General features: G+C 43.7%; 1 protein-coding gene across 2 annotated transcripts in view; it reads right to left on the bottom strand.

Annotated features, from left to right (window-relative positions):
* pudp (pseudouridine 5'-phosphatase) overlaps nucleotides 1-15,581 on the bottom strand; it is a 92,604-nt gene that overhangs the window by 21,847 nt on the left and 55,176 nt on the right. Inside the window, exon 4 of one of the 2 annotated variants that reach the window (XR_009807283.1) lies at nucleotides 9,388-9,494. The exons of the other annotated variant lie outside the window; for it this stretch is intronic. The gene's annotated coding sequence lies outside the window, so the exon portion shown is untranslated. The remainder of the gene's footprint in view (nucleotides 1-9,387; nucleotides 9,495-15,581) is intronic. 2 annotated transcript variants of the gene reach the window in all.

Genomic DNA, 15,581 nt, shown 5'->3' on the forward strand with positions numbered 1-15,581 from the left:
CTGCCTCCACACTCCAACCAATCAGGGACGTATTCAGGTTGACTTACGTGGAGTGTGCATCGATTAGCACGGCATGCTAATCGATGCTAACATGCTATTTAGGCTAGCTGTATGTACATATTGCATCGTTATGCCTCATTTGTAGCTATATTTGCATCGAGCCTTTCCCTCCGCCCACATTTAATGCCAAACAAACACATACCAATCGACGGATTCAAGTACACCAGTGGTCAAAAGATGCGAAAGTCCCTCGTTTGTTCTGCACATTTTACCAAAGACAGCTATGCTACGACAGAGATGTGTGGATATCCTGCGACACTCAAAGCAGATGCATTTCCAACGATAAAGTCAACAAAATGAGTTTTGTTGATGTTATTGACTTATGTGCTAATCAGACATATTTGGTCACGGCATGACTGCCAGCTAATCGATGCTAACATGCTATTTAGGCTAGCTGTATGTACATTTGTAGCTATATTTGCATCCAGCCTTTCCCTCCACCCACATTTAATGCCAAACAAACACTTACCAATCGACTGATTTAAGTTGTTCCAGTGGTCAAAAGATGCAATCGTTGGTTAGAAGGCGATCGCCGGATAGCTTCAATAGCTTTTCGCTCAATAGCTTCAGTTTCCTCTTCAATTTCGTTTTCGCTCTCTGCCTCCACACTCCAACCATCCGTTTCAATACATGCGTAATCTGTTGAATCGCTTAAACCGCTGAAATCCGAGTCTGAATCCGAGCGAACGTCGCTATATCTTGCTGTTCTATCCGTCATGTTTGTTTGTATTGGCGTCACTATGTGACGTCACAGGAAAATGGACAGCTGGATCGAAAATCAGGCACTTTAAAGCCTTTTTTCGGGATATTCCATGATGGGTAATATTTTGAAAAAAAACTTCGAAAAGTAAAACAAGCCACTGGGAACTGATTTTTATTGGTTTTAACCCTTCTGAAATTGTGATAATGTTCCCCTTTAAAAAGAGTATCTTTTGATAACACATCCATTTTCTACCGCTTATTCCCTTTTGGGGTCGCTGGCGCCTATCTCAGCTATAATAGGGCGGAAGGCGGGGTACACCCTGGACAAGTCGCCCCCTCATCGCAGGGCCAACACAGATAGACAGACAACATTCACACACTAGGGCCGATTTAGTAAACACATCTTTCAGATAAATGGCAAATTCTCCCTTCAAGGTACTCAAAGTGCTTTGACACTACTTCCACATTCACACATTCACACACACATTCACACACTGATGGCGGGAGCTGCCATGCAAGGCCCTAACCACGAGCCATCAGGAGCAAGGGTTGAAGTGTCTTGTTTAAGCGCACAACAGACATGACGAGGTTTGTAGAAGGTGGGGATCGAACCAGGAACCCCTCAGGTTGCTGGCACGGCCACTCTCCCAACCACGCCACGCCGTCCCCACCTTATAAACCTTAACAGAATTTTAGAAAGATCAAAATAAAAAAAAAAGAAAACGAACATTCCTATTTAGAAAGAGGTCATGCACTCAATATCTTGGGGTGACCGGGCTTTTTCGACTTTGCCTGTTAGAGGAGTGTGTGAGCGATGATAAAAAGCGGATATAAAAACCTGACGTAGAAGATGAATGCGTCCTACTACCAATCCCGGCTATCAGTCCTGAGCACAAGACAAGGACGAGGGCTCGGGAAACATGTCAAGCGGCTATCTCCTCTAAACCACAAAACCCGCCTGCCTTTCCTGCACTCAGGCAGAATTAAGTCGAGGACAAAAGAGTCGACTGATTGGCTGGGATGGGCCGGAATGCCAATTTTTGTTTAGAGGAAAGAGTCGGGCTTGTAGCTACAAGACGTGGGGATGCGGGGGCATTTGCACTTGTGACCACTTTAAAAGAGCTGACACGAACCTAAGCTTGTGCCCTCAGATGGAAACCAATATAGTGTAGACTCAGGTAAGCACTCATCGTAATTAAACATGGGAGCTGTTCACACCAACTCATTTTGAGGCTGCGGGGTTCGGAATGATATTTGGGGTATTTTAGATGTTTTACAAAAGAAAACATTTTTTTTTCTGGTTCATCTATCCATTCATCCTTCTTCCTGCGCTTATCTGAGGTCGGGTCGCGGGGGAAGCAGCCTAAGCAGGGAAGCCCAGACTTTCCTCTCCACACCCATTTCGTCCAACTATTCCCAGGCCAGCCGGAAGACATAGTCTTCCCAACGTGTCCTGGGTCTTCCCCGTGGCCTCCTACCGGTTGGACGTGCTCTAAACACCTCCCTAGGGAGGCGTTCGGGTGGCATCCTGACCAGATGCCCAAACCACCTCATCTGGTTCCTCTCGATGTGGAGGAGCAGCGGCTTTAGTTTGATCTCCTCCCGGATGGCAGAGTTTCTAACCCTATCTCTAAGGGAGAGCCTTGCCACCCGGCGGAGGAAACTCATTTCGGTTGCTTCTACCCGTGATCTTGTCCTTTCGGTCATGACCCAAAGCTCATGACCATAAGTGAGGACGGGAACGTAGATCGACCGGTAAATTAAGAGAGTAGAAGCATTTAAGTCTCACCTTAAAACTCATCTGTATACTCTAGCCTTTAAATAGACCTCCTTTTTAGACCAGTTGATCTGCCGCTTCTTTTCTTTCTCCTATGTCCCCCCCTCCCTTGTGGAGGGGGTCCGGTCCGATGACCATGGATGAAGTACTGGCTGTCCAGAGTCGAGGCCCAGGATGGACCGCTCGTCGGGACCCAGGATGGACCGCTCGTCTGTATCGGTTGGGGACATCTCTACGCTGCTGATCCGCTTGAGATGGTTTCCTGTGGACGGGACTCTTGCTGCTGTCTTGGATCCGCTTGAACTGAACTCTCGCGGCTGTGTTGGAGCCACTATGGATTGAACTTTCACAGTATCATGTTAGACCCGCTCGACATCCATTGCTTTCGGTCCCCTAGGGGGGGGGGGGGGGGGGGTTGCGCACATCTGAGGTCCTCTCCAAGGTTTCTCATAGTCAGCATTGTCACTGGCGTCCCACTGGATGTGAATTCTCCCTGCCCACTGGGTGTGAGTTTTCCTTGCCCTTTTGTGGGTTCTTCCGAGGATGTTGTAGTCGTAATGATTTGTGCAGTCCTTTGAGACATTTGTGATTTGGGGCTATATAAATAAACATTGATTGATTGAGCTTTGCCTTCCGGCTCAGCTCCTTCTTCACCACAACGGATCGATACAGCGTCCGCATTACTGAAGACGCCGCACCGATCCGCCTGTCGATCTCGCGATCCACTCTTCCCTCACTCGTGAACAAGACTCCTAGGTACTTGAACTCCTCCACTTGGGGCAGGGTTTCCTCCCCAACCCGGAGATGGCACTCCACCCTTTTCCGGGCGAGAACCATGGACTCGGACTTGGACACACTCGACTGCGAACCGATCCAGTGAGAGCTGAAGATCCCGGCCAGATGAAGCCATCAGGACCACATCATCTGCAAAAGGCAGAGACCTAATCCCGCGGCCACCAAACCGTAACCCCTCAACCCCTTGACTGCGCCTAGAAATTCTGTCCATAAAATCAGAATCGGTAACAAAGGACAGCCTTGGCAGGGTTCAACCTTCACTGGAAACGGGTCCAACTTACTGCCGGCAATGCGGACCAAGCACTGATCGTACAGGGAGGGGACCGGAAACAATCAGCCGGGTCCGACACCCCATACTTTTTTCAGGTTGAGTGGTGAAAAGTGCGTTTGTGTGAGTGTCTGTGTGTGGTGTAGATTGGCCGATCCCATACTTAAAAATACCAGATTGGTGGGGGTTGTAACTCAGGACCGTCCAATTCCTGCGTCCGTTCCACCCGGGACTCAAACGTGGGTCCTATAAATAATAGTGTGAGAGCGCAAGTAATCAATCTTGAAGTCTGATTGATAATTTTATCAGGGGGTGGAATTTACCACCATACACTTGCTCAGCCACACCAGCAGGCCTCTGTTCGACTGGCACTCTCATTAAACCTGGATTATGCTGCAGCGTCATAAACGACACCGGCTCGCTCCGCTCCACTCCTGCAAGCGTAAGGTTGACATGTCTAAATGTACTGACTGACTCGACTAAAGGGATTGCAAATGTCATTATAAGTGTGTCAGTGGGTTTTCCAGCATGCCTTGTGTTTGTGTTGATTGCAAATGAAGGTTGGAGCTGATGAGCGTCTGTTTTAGGGATGCAAATAAAATACTTCCTTAAAGAGGCCCCATTAGGAAAAATCGACCCCAAAGGGAATAAGAGGTCGAAAATGGATGGATGGATGGACTTTTCTTAACCAATTCATACCCTGTTTTTGTCATGATCCGTGGTCCGGATCATGTTTTTGTTATGTTCTGTTGGTTTTGGACTCCATCAGTTTCTGTTTTTTGCGCACTCTTTGTTTGTTTTGGTTGCATATTAGTTTCACCTGCCTCCTGTGTTCGGACGCTCACCTGGCTCTAATTATGAGACATTATTTAAGCCTGCCTTTGCAAGTCAGTCGGCCTGGCGTCATTATTGGTTTCATGCCACAGTTTTGGGTTGGTTGGTTCTATGCCATGGTTAATGCTATTTGTTTCATGCCACAGTTTAGTGAGGTTTCATGTCTATAGTTTCATGTTTCCTGCCTTAGATTCCGCGAGCGATAGTCACGTTTGCCTTGGGGTTGTCTTCTGTTTTGTACCTCGTTGAGTGTTTCTTAAAATTAAAATGTTGGTCGGGGGGTGGGGCGGAGGCATGGTTGGGACGGGGGTGTGGTTAAGAGGGGAGGAGTATATAATTCACCAACTCGAATATTTCATATATATTTCATATATATATATATATATATATATATATGTACAACATACATGACTTCCCGTAAATTCTAGCTGTATATATTTATTTTATTATATATATAAATAAAATAAATAGTTGAATTTCAGACGGCACCTATCAAATACACAGTTATAGAAACACAGTTGTTCTACTAACTGTACTCAATAACCAGGCGAGGTGATGAAGTCACGTCTCTTTACTGTGGGCTTCAGAACAGACTCCCTCACTTGCCGTCAGGTGCACAACACCACGTAAATCGTTGGCCAATCAAAAAGCAACCCCATAACGCTATAGCCAACATTCACCAGGAGATGGCGACAGGCAACATAGAATCACTCTATTATAGACGCCATGGCTGTAACTTTCTCGTTCTTCTGCTTCGTCTCCTTGTGTGTGCAGTTTTTTATTCAAATCTGTAAATGTAACGTGATTGGGCACGCAAGCTGTTCATATAGTGGGAAAGTGGATGTGAAAACAGGCTGTCCCCACTCAGGTCCGCATGGAGCTGGAGGGGGCGTGGCCTCCGGCTCCGGCTGAATTTCGGGAGAAAATTTCTTCCGGCAGGTTTACGGGAGAGGCGCTGAATTTCGTGAGTCTTCTGGAAAATCCGGGAGGGTTGGCAAGTATGCGCCCCACCAATCAGCCGGGAATCATTTTTGGTGATTTAACCCACAATTCCAACCAATGTAGATAATGCCTCCCATTTTTATAGTCTGTGTCACCCCTCTAAAGCAAGAACAAGTCTGTCCATATGTTTTTTTTCCTGCAAAAAAATTGCTTTACTGCACAAATGTGTCGTTTATTTTTCACAAATAAAAATACAAAAATTATGTTTTGATAAAATTTTGCAAACGTGGTTGCGAATGCTGAATATAAAAATTTGCAGGACCCACCATCTTCCAAACAGGACAATTTCTCCTATAATACATATTCAAGGGGCAGAGGTGGGTAGTAATGCGCTACATCTACTTGAGTAACTTTTGGGATGAATTGTACTTCTAAGAGTAGTTTTAATGCAACATACTTTTACTTTTACTTGAGTATATTTATAGAGAAGAAACGCTACTTTTACTCCGCTCCATTTATCTACATTCAGCTCGCTACTTGCTACTGATTTTTATCGATCTGTTAATGCACGCTTTGTTTGTTTTGTCAGACAGACCTTCAAAGTAGGATCTATCACATGCCTCCGTTTCACCAATCAAATGCAGTCACTGGTGATGTTTGATTCAGTTTCACCAATCAAATGCAGTCCCTGGTGATGTTTGACTCTGTTTCATCAATCAAGTGCAGTCACTGGTGATGTTTGACTCCGTTTCACCAATCAAATGCAGTCCCTGGTGATGTTTGACTCTGTTTCATCAATCAAATGCAGTCCCTGGTGATGTTTGACTCAGTTTCACCAATCAAACAGAGCCAGGCGGTCACATGATTAACTGCACACTTTCTTTTTTCATAAACCTTTATCTATAAATATCAACATTTAAAAACAGTTGAAAATAATAATCAAAGTAAGTAGAAAGACAGTACAAAACAGTATGAAAACCGTACAAAACAGCGCCAGGGTGTTGTAAATTTAAAGTAACTAAAATAGAATGCAATATATATATATATATATATATATATATATATATATATATATATATATATATATATATATATATATATATATATATATATATATATATACATAAAATAAACAAAGTGCAAAGCCATAGGCTCACTCAATCTCAGTAAAAAAAAAACTTAAATTTGGAACACAGCATCATCGGTTTCACAGCTTAAAGGTAGAGTGTTTTAATGTAAAGTTCTAAATCTTTTTTTAAAGGCACAAAAAACAGGTCGGGTATTGAGGAACTTACTTTTATGAATATAAAACTTAGCCAATAGTATAATGAGGTTGCAAAGGAAAATTAATTTTAAAATTTTTGTTCAATACAGTTTAAAACCAAATATATATTATTTAATATATATTATTGTTTTAGTTGCTTAGGAGATATTGCTGGTTTTGAATTTGTTCATTGCTATTTTTATGTTTTTGTGCATTACTTGTTGCCTTCATCATTAAACAAACAGGTTACTCATCAGTTACTCAGTAATTGAGCAGTTTTTTCACAAAATACTTTTTACTTTTACTCCAGTAAATATTTGGGTGACTACTCCTTACTTTTACTTGAGTAATACATCTTTAAAGTAACAGTACTCATACTTGAGTACAAAATCTGGCTACTCTACCCACCTCTGTCAAGGGGCGGTATGAAGATAAACTCCTCACTCACGGTGCTGCTGTATGCTTAAAATTGCACTTTCAATTTGGTCTTTGGAGGCAAAAAGTTTGGGCACCCCTTCTGAAGACGTTCCTTTCTAGGCCCAGTCCCGATACACCCCTCACCCTACTTTTTAGCCCTATCCCTATAGTTTGCGTGTTCCTGTGCTAGTAGTTGTGTCCCAATGACTCTTTGCATGTAGGGGTAGAGGACATAACGAGGAGTAGCGGGGATGAATTAGAGATGGCCGATAATGGCTTTTTTCCCGATATCTGATATGCCGATATTGTCCAACTCTTAATTACCAATTCCCGATATCAACCGATACCGAGTTATGAAAATGACACATTATTATGCCAAATTTTGTTGTGATACCTCGCTGGATGCATTACACAATGTAGACAGCAGATTTATTGTTGTCCATTCTTAGCATGCACAAGACACATAAGAACTGAAATTACATTTTCAGCACAGTCCGAATCGCTCTAGCAGCTGGTGGCCATGATTGTAAACAATGTGAGGAGCTCCACAACCCGTGACGTCACGCGCACATCGCATGTTACTTACAGTAAAGGCAAGGCTTTTTTATTAGCGACCAAAAGTTGTGAACTTTATCGTGGAAGTACTCTACTAAATCCTTTCAGCAAAAAAAAAGGCAATATCGCGAAATGATCAAGTATGACACATAGAATGGACCTGCTATCCCGTTTAAATAAGAAAATCTCATTTAAAGGGGAACATTATCAGCAGACCTATGTAAGCGTCAATATATACCTTGATGGTGCAGAAAAAAGACCATACATTTTTTTAACCGATTTCCGAACTCTAAATGGGTGAATTTTGGCGAATTAAACGCCTGTCTGTTTATCGCTCTGGAGGCGATGACGTCAGAATGTGACGTCGCCGAGGTAATACAGCCGCCATTTTCATTTTCAACACATTGTAAACATTGGGTCTCAGCTCTGTTATTTTCCATTTTTTCGACTATTTTTTGGAACCTTGGAGACATCCTGCCTCGTCGGTGTGTTGTCGGAGGGTGTAACAACACTAACAGGGAGGGATTCAAGTTGCACCACTGGCCCGAAGATGCGAAAATGTCTGCCGCCAGACCCCCATTGAATGTGCCAGAGTGTCTCCACATTTTACCGGCGATGACAGACATGGCACAGAGATGTATGGATAACCTGCAGATGCATTTGCAACGATAAAGACAACAAAATCACAAAGGTGAGTTTTGTTGATGTTGACTTATGTGCTAATCAGATATATTTGGTCGCGGCGTGACTGCCAGCTAATCGATGCTAACATGCTACGCTAATCGACGCTAACATGCTATTTACCGGCGGTGCTAAAGCAGACATGGCACAGAGATGTATGGATAACCTGCAGATGCATTTGCAACGATAAAGTCAACGAAATCACAAAGGTGAGTTTTGTTGATGTTGACTGCCAGCTAATCGATGCTAACGTGCTATTTACCGGCGGTGCTAAAGCAGACATGGCACAGAGATGTATAGATAACCTGCAGATGCATTTGCAACTATATTACGTTTCCTTCCACCCACATTTAATGCGAAAAAAACACTTACCAATCGACGGATTTAAGTTGCTCCAGTGTCAAGAAATGCGAAAGTCCTGATCGTTTGGTCCGCACATTTTACCGGCGATGCTAATGAAGCTATTCGCTATGAATAGCGTCAATAGCTATTCGCTCAATAGCTTCAGTTTCTTCTTCAATACTTTCATACTCCAACCATCCGTTTCAATACATGCGTAATCTGTTGAATCGCTTAAACCGCTGAAATCCGAGTCTGAATCCGAGTCTGAATCCGAGCTAATGTCGCTATATCGTGCTGTGCTATTCGCCATTGTTTGTTTACATTGGCAGCGCTGTGTGACGTCACAGGGAAATGGATAGTCGCATCGCAAATAGCGAAAATCAAGCACTTTAAAGCTTTTTTTTAATGATATTCCGAGACCGGTAAAATTTTGAAAAAAACTTCAAAAAATACAACAAGCCACTGGGAACTGATTTTTATTGTTTTTAACCCTTTTGAAATTGTGATAATGTTCCCCTTTAAGTAGGCCTTTAAAGTTCTCCCGATTGGGGTTTCCATTGAAACAAAACAAATTAGTGCCTTTTTTTAAGACTTGATCAGGTCCCCCAATTTGCCAGGAACAGAGAGTCGAGAAATAAATCTCTGATCAGCACAAAGTTCAAATAAATAACAGCATTCTATGAATTAAAACATATTACACCTTTAGCCGGCTAATCTATAAACTATAATTCAGTGGAGCAACACACTTACCGCCCGATGGGAGCAGAGCATTCCCAGCAGGGAGCCAACCACACACTGAGTCATATCTCCAGGCAGAAATATCCATCCATCCATTTTCCATCGATGTCCCCAAGCAACTAAAATGTGTCAAACATGTCCAACAAGTGAGGAGAGTGTTTAGCATATATTACTCATTAGGCCTTCTGTGGGCATCATCATTAAGATGATGATAAAGTAGACTACAGTACACCTCATGCATGTTTAAAAAAATAAACTCCAGACGGACTGTGTGCTGTAGATCGCAGTGGCGGGCCGTGCTTTTCCCACCTAGGCCTTCAGTTATGTCCGACTTCAAAGATTACCTCTTAAAATACCATCATTTATGTCACCACATGACCATTGCTGGAGAAATACTATACAGAAACACATTTATGCCCTACTGGGCATTGAAGCACATCAACAGTGTACAAAACAGGTTATTTTCTGGCGCAATTAAAAAAAAAAAATCAGCAATTAAGACATATATCACATGGTATTGTCAAAACCAATATTGCAAAAAAATTAACAGTGAAAAAATAAAGAAAAACACAATTAGTGTCACGCCTATGGATCATGTTTTGTTTTTGTCATGTTTGGTCATGTTATGTTTTGTTTTGTGGACACTCTGTTTTTGCACTTCCTGGTTTGTTTTCGTCTCCATGCCAACTCATTGATTTTCGCCTCAAGTCACGCCTCACACCTCTTAGTAATGATCACAGTTATTATTCAAGCCAGAGTCACCATGTAGTCGGCCTGGCAACTTCCCAACATCACCCATCTACCTTCATGCCTTGCCACGCTGTTTATTATTCTGTCCATGCCTTGTAAGTTTCTGGTTTGTTGTTCATGCCACAGTGCAAGTGTTTTTGTTTCACATTTATAGTTTACAGCCTTTGTTCTAGTCCAAGGGTAGGGAACCTATGGCTCTAGAGCCAGATCTGGCTCTTTTGATGACTGCACCTGGCTCTCAAATAAATCTGAGCTGACATTGCTTAACACGGTAAGTAATGAATAATTCCGCTGGTAATCACAGTGTCAAAAATAACGTTCAAAATATAAAACATTCTCATGCATTTTAATCCATCCATCCGGTTTCTACCGCACCTGTTCAAGAAGTCGCATTAATGGTATCAAGTATTTTATTTATTGTTGGTTAGCTTCAGAATAACAACGTTATTAAAAAGAATAAGAGACCTATTATACACAAAAAATGTTGGTCTTACTTAAAAATGGACGGATTTAGTTGTATTCAGTCTTGAATAAAATATTATATGGCTCTCACGGAAATACTTTTTAAAATATTTGGCTAGTACGGCTCTCTCGGCCAAAAAGGTTCCCGACCCCTGTTCTAGTCATTTGTTTTTGTAGCCAAGTATTTGTTCTCCGCCATTGTGCGTGCTCTTTATTCGCCTTTTTCGTAGTTTGTTTATATTAGTGTTAATAAATCAAGATGTTCTTACATTCATGTCTGGCTCGTCCTAAATATCCCCTGCGTCGAAGAAACAAGCAAAGTCCAAGTCCAGTCGTGACGTTTAGTACAACCTATTCCACGATGTTCCCCATTTCATTGCCAGAACAGCTGAGCTAGCTTCCGGGGTTGGCTGACATTGTCTAACAAGATGTAGTTTCTCTTTAAATATCCTTCTTGAAAATGGCCCAGCAAGTATATATCTGCCACCTAATGAACGTTTTTTTGGCAGCACTGGGATTTGTGCGTGTGCTTCACAATATGAAGGTCTTGGGTTTGATCCTGGGTTTGGGATTTTTCTGTGTGGAGTTTGCATGGTCTCCCCGTGACTGCGTGGGTTCGCTCATGGTACTCCGTCTGTAGTTTGGGGACCACTGATCGAAACTTTACCGCTGCGGGATATTTTTTTTGCTATATTTTTATTGTAATATTTTCAGAATGTGTTTGTTCTATTGTGGGCCAAAATAAGACAAACACAACAATCTGAGGTTGTTTTCATTTTTAAGTTTTAATGCTACGATTTTAATAGTCCGGCGCACGTGTGCGGAGAATTCCTTCCCTGAGCTAAAATAGGTTGGACACCCCTGATTATTACAGTATATGTAACAGCTGCAGCAAAAAAAGAGGGCAGCAGAAAATAGAGAGAAGATCCAGCAGAAAATACACATTATAACCAAAAAGAGATAACTAACATGGAAGCGGTCGGCAGGATTTTGGACTTTGGCGATGCCCATGGGCCGTAGTTTGGGGACCCCTGAACAAGACAGTATATCTTACCTTAGTGATTCTCAGAGCCCAAAAAAAGTCTGCGGGCTATAGAGCGTTTTCCGTTCGGGCTCCAGTACTCTGGAATGCCCTCCCGGTAACAGTTCGAGATGCTACCTCAGTAGAAGCATTTAAGTCTCACCTTAAAACTCATTAATATACTCTAGCCTTTAAATACACCTCCTTTTTAGACCAGTTGATCTGCCGTTTCGTTTCTTTTTCTCCTATGTCCCCCCTTCCCTTGTGGAGGGGGTCCGGTCCAGTGGCCATGGATGAAGTACTGGCTGTTCAAAATCAGGACCCAGGATGGACCGCTCGTCCAGAGTCGGGACCCAGGATGGACCGCTCGTCCAGAGTCGGGACCCAGGATGGACCGCTAGTCCAGAGTCGGGACCCAGGATGGACCGCTCGTCCAGAGTCGGGACCCAAGATGGACCGCTCGTCCAGAGTCGGGACCCAGGATGGACCGCTTGTCCAGAGTCGGGACCCAGGATGGACCGCTCGTCCAGAGTCGGGACCCAAGATGCACCGCTCACCTGTGTATCGGTTGGGGACATCTCTGCGCTGCTGATCCGCCTCCGCTTGGGATGGTTTCCAGCTGGCTCCACTTTGGATGGGACTCTCGCTACTGTTGAGGGTTGCAGGTTCAATTCCCGCTTGTGCCATCCTAGTTACTGCCGTTGTGTCCCTGGGCAAGACACTTTACCCACCTGCTCCCAGTGCCACTCACACTGGTTTAAATGTAACTTAGATATTGGGTGTCACTATGTAAAGCGCTTTGAGTTACTTGAGAAAAGCGCTATATAAATATAATTTACTTCACTTCACTACTATATTGGCTCCACTTTGGACTTGATTCCCACGGTTACGTTAGATCCACTATGGATTGGACTTTCACAATATCATGTTAGATCCACTCGACATCCATTGCTTTCGGTCCCCTAGGGGTGGGGTGCGGGGGCTGCCCACATATGTGGTCCTCTCCAAGGTTTCTCATAGTCATCATGGTCAACGTCCCACTGGGGTGAGTTTTTCCTTGCCCTTATGTGGGCTCTACCGGGGATGTCGTTGTGGTTTGTGTTGTGGTTTGTGCAGCCCTTTGAGACGCTAGTGATTTAGGGCTATATAAATAAACATTGATTAATTGATTGATTACCTTTACTTGTAAATGAAGCCCAATCGCCTTTCCTTCTGGACGGAGATCTCAAAGACTTTGTTGTTGATGTCCTCCTTTTTCTCTTTTTCTATGAGTTTTAATAGTCTCTCTTTCCTCATTTAGATCCACCTCCAATGCGACAAATCTGGCTGCATTAATCTCCTTTTCAATGTCATTTCTGATCACACCGCCTACTGCTGCTCTCAAATCATTCTGTATTATGTTTGATGTGCCAGTAAACTAAGTGGATGTTTCCAAGTGTAGTGGTTAGAGTGTCCGCCCTGAGATCGCTAGGTTGGGAGTTCGAACCCCGACCGGGTCATACCAAAGACTATAAAAATGGGACCCATTGCCTCCCTGCTTGGCACTCAGCATCAAGGGTTGTAATTGGGGGTTAAATCACCATAAATGATTCCCGGGCGTGGCACCGCTGCTGCTCACTGCTCCCCTCACTTCCCAGGTGGTGATCAAGGGGATGGGTCAAATGCAGAGGAAAAATTTCACCACACCTAGTGTGTGTGTGACAATAATTGGTACTTTAACTTTAACTTTCCCTGCATAAGGGTGCAATAATTCCATATAATTCCCACAATGGGAAGACCTTGCACTCTCATCTTACCAGTGACGTGCGGTGAGGTTCATGGCTGGTGAGGCACTTACTTCATCACAGTGATATTTATAAACATATGAATCCTATAGAGCATGGGTGTCAAACTCTGGCCCGCTAGCCAAATTGGGCCCGCCGTTTAATTTAATTTGGCCCTTGAGGCGATATCAAATTAACATTTTAGCGGTTTAGCTCAGTTGGTAGAGTGGCCGTGCCAGCAACTTGAGGGTTGCAGGTTCGATTCCCGCTTCTGCCATCCTAGTCACTGCCGTTGTTTCCTTGGGCAAGACACTTTACCCACCTGCTCCCAGTGCCACCCACACTGGTTTGAATGTAACTTAGATATTGGGTTTCACTATGTAAAGCGCTTTGAGTCACTTGAGAAAAAGCGCTATATAAATATAATTCACAATTCACTTCATTAGAGCTAGCCCGCCGGTAACACCACATTCACCGCTAATACTCATACTTGCCAACCCTCCCGATTTTCCCAGGAGACTCCCGAAGTTTAGTGCCCTTCCCGAAAATCTCCCTTGGCAACCATTTTCCCGATTTCCATCCGTACAACAATATTGGGAGTGTGCCTTAAAGGTGCTACCTTTAGCGTCCTCTACAATATGTCGTCACGTCCTCTTTTCCTCCATATAAACAGCGTGCTGGCCAAGTCACATAATATATGCGGCTTTCACAAACACATACTTGGTCAACAGCCATACAGGTCACACTGAGGGTGGCCGTATAAACAACTATAACTTTGTTGCAAATATGCGCCACACTGTGAACCCACACCAACCAAGAATGACAAAACACATTTCGGGAGAACACCCGCACTGTAACACAACATAAACACAACAGAACAAATACCCAGAAACCCTTGCAGCACTAACTCTTCCGGAACGCTACAATATACACCCCCCGCTACCACCGAACCCCGACCACCTCATTTTTATTTTATTTTCGAATTTATTAGTCTGTTGAAAAAGTTAATGTTGATATTTACCTCAGAAGGCTGCAAATAGAAAAGAGGCATTCATTTTTTTTAATTAAATTTTATTTAATATACCACTGATGTTTTTTGAAAGTTGATTTTGCACTATTACCTTATATATTATTATTAGTGATTCCCAAAGCCCAAAAAAAGTCTGCGGGCTATAGAGCGTTTTCCGTTCGGGCTCCAGTACTCTGGAATGCCCTCCCGGTAACAGTTCGAGATGCCACCTCGGTAGAAGCATTTAAGTCTCACCTTAAAACTCATTTGTATACTCTAGCCTTTAAATAGACTCCCTTTTTAGACCAGTTGATCTGCCGTTTCTTTTCTTTTTCTTCTATGTCCCACTCTCCCTTGTGGAGGGGGTCCGGTCCGATTCGGTGGCCATGTACTGCTTGCCTGTGTATCGGCTGGGGACATCTCTGCGCTGTTGATCCGCCTCCGCTTGGGATGGTTTCCTGCTGGCTCCGCTGTGAACGGGACTCTCGCTGCTGTGTTGGATCCGCTTTGGACTGGACTCTCGCGACTGTGTTGGATCCATTGTGGATTGAACTTTCACAGTATCATGTTAGACCCGCTCGACATCCATTGCTTTCCTCCTCTCCAAGGTTCTCATAGTCATCATTGTCACCGACGTCCCACTGGGTCATTATTGTCACCGATGTCCCACTGGGTGTGAGTTTTCCTTGCCCTTATGTGGGCCTACCGAGGATGTCGTGGTAGTTTGTGCAGCCCTTTGAGACACTAGCGATTTAGGGCTATATAAGTAAACATTGATTGATTGATTGATATAAGCTCTGCCTGTTCCATGGGAGGAAACCCGAGTACCCGGAGGGAACCCACGCATTCACGGGGAGAACATGCAAACTCCACACAGAAAGATCCCAAGCCCGGGATTGAACCCAGGATTACTCAGGACATTCGTATTGTGAGGCAGATACACTAACCCCTGTACCACCGTGCTGCCCCATTGAAGTCTTGCTTGTTCAATATTCATTGCAAAACTTTTTTGGGTCTCTAATAAAAGGTTAATTTGTTCAACTTTGGCCCGCGGCTTTGTTCAGTTTTAAATTTTGGCCCACTTTGTATTTGAGTTTGACACCCCTGCTATAGAGTGTCTTATTGACCATTTGATTGGCAGCAGTTAACAGGTTATGTTTAAAAGCTCATACTAGCATTCTTCCCTGCTTGGCACTCAGCA

Source organism: Nerophis ophidion, linkage group LG06 (genome assembly GCF_033978795.1).
Source record: "Nerophis ophidion isolate RoL-2023_Sa linkage group LG06, RoL_Noph_v1.0, whole genome shotgun sequence".
Lineage (NCBI taxonomy): Eukaryota > Metazoa > Chordata > Actinopteri > Syngnathiformes > Syngnathidae > Nerophis > Nerophis ophidion.